We start from the raw sequence: 2,500 nt of genomic DNA, 5'->3' as shown, positions 1-2,500 counted from the left end.
GTTTTGAGCATCCGTAGTCTATCATGGACCTAAGGGAACTATACATCAGGTTTAGGTCTCTAGGGAAGCAATTACATGTCAGTTACTTATGTACTGCAGTGGTCTTCAACGCTCAAGGCAACGTTCCTTGATGTTTTGAACAAAATCCTTGGCAAAGCGAGGGACGGAAGAGAGAGAAAGAGATGGAAGGAGGAGAGAGAGAGGGAGGGAGGGAGGAGAGAGAGAGAAAAAAGAAAGAGAGGGGAAGAGGAAAAAAATACTGGGAGTGCCAAGCATTCGTTTTTCCTCTTAGGTCTCAACCCCTGACGCAATACCCTAATGTTTTCAGAATCATAATGACACTGAATCTATCTTTCCTTTGTCGACAACCGATGAGACACAAACATAATCAAAACGTTTTTGTTGGTTCACACGAATCGCCATCCGATTCCTGATATGACAGCTGTATAACGTACCATGCATTAAGTTTGTTATATGCTACTTAATCATAAGCTGAACCGATATAACGGACGGTAGAACATAACTTTCTCCTTGTCCAGACGCTTTGAAAACATGGAAAATAATAATTGAAAAAAGGAAGAAAAGGATATATATATATATATATATATATATATATATATATATATATATATATATATATATATATATGAAAATGAAGATACTAATGATGACAATAGTAGCAATAATAATAATAATGATGGTAATATTGGTGATGATGATAATGATGATAATCATAACATCAATAACGATAATGATAGTGGTAATGATAAGAGTGATGATGATGATAGTAAAGATAATGATAACGATAATAATGAACATAGGCCATAACAGTAATAATGATGATAATATTACTGATAATGACAACAATGATAACAATAGCTACAATAACATCAACAACAGTATTAATAATGATGATGATGATAGCAATAATAACAAAAACAATAATGAACATGATTATGCTAACAATAATAATAACAGCAGTGCATCAAGATCATAATGTTACAACATTTATTCTGTCATGAAAGGAATCATAAAATATTTTTAAATTATAAAAAGGATTATTCCGTAATAAGTAACAGTAAGAGATTAGATTTATACTCACGAATGTGGTTGATTAAACTAACACTCATGACTTTTAAGTGGATGTGTACGTTGCAGACAGATGTGCACAGTATGTGTATGTGTGTATATGTATACGTACGTACAAATGCATGAAACTGAATTCACACTTATAAAAGGAGAGAGACGGGGGGAGGGGGGAAGCAGGAAAGGAGGGAGAGAGGGAGAGAGGAAGAGATAGATAGATAGATATATATAGAGAGAGAGAGAGAGCGCGCAAGAGAGCTAGAAAGAGAGACAGCGAGAAAGAGAGAGAGACAGACAAAGAAAGAAAGAAAGAAATGGAGAGAAAGAACGCTCCAAAGCGTTAACCTCCCTTTCTCCCTCTCTCGCCCTTGACCAACTTGAACTCTGAGGTCAACCTTGGCTTGAACTCTCTCCCTCGAAATAACTGTTCCTTCTCCTGCCTGTTGCTGCCTGTGCCTGTCCGTCTGTTCTGAGCTTTCTCTTGATATTATCTTTGGATTTCTTAGTATTTAGGGTTAACTGTTGTTGTTTTTTGTAGATGTTGCTGTTGTTGTTGTTGTAATCATTGTTGCAGTGCCAATACGAGGATGATTATTATCATCGTCAACAACAATAACAACAAAAACAACAACAACAACAACAACGACAACAACAGCAGCAGCAGCAACAAAAAACAACAATAACAACAACAAAAACAACATCATCAACAACAACAAAAACAACAACAAAAACAAAAACAAAAACAACAACAACTACAACAACATCAACAGCAACAAAAGCAACAACATCAACAGAGCAAGGATGATGTATTTAAAAAGCAGAAAATCAAATAGACACAAAAAGGCAAGGAAAAATAGAACAGCAAAAAAAATAATAATAATAAAAAAATAATAATAATAATAAAAAAAAAAAAGCATTCCGGAGTAAAATAGAAAAGGAAAAAAAAAAAAAAAAAAAAAAAAAATCAAGAAGACAAAATCGGGCAATGAAACAAAAGCAAGAACACAAAACGATAAACAATTGATAACTAAACAAATTAGAAATAAAACAACAATAATTCTAAAAAAAAAATATATATATATATATATATATATATATATATATATATATATATATATATATATATATATGAACCTTTGTTATATAACAAATAAAATTAAACAGAAAATAAAAATTAAATTAAAAAATTCTGACAAAAATAACAGTAAACAAGAAATAACCAAAATAGACGATAAAGAAAACAAGAACAGACAACAATCAGCAAACAGCAACAAAAAAACAATAATATCCTATTATAAAAGACAAACCTGATAAAACAAGAAAAGGCAAAACAAATGATAAAGAAGCACAACAACACACAACAATTAAAAAAAAAAGAGAAAACAACAATAGAATTAAAGGTAATAAACCGAAT

This window comes from Penaeus vannamei, chromosome 30 (genome assembly GCF_042767895.1).
Source record: "Penaeus vannamei isolate JL-2024 chromosome 30, ASM4276789v1, whole genome shotgun sequence".
Lineage (NCBI taxonomy): Eukaryota > Metazoa > Arthropoda > Malacostraca > Decapoda > Penaeidae > Penaeus > Penaeus vannamei.
Note: the sequence above shows the minus strand (reverse complement) of the source record.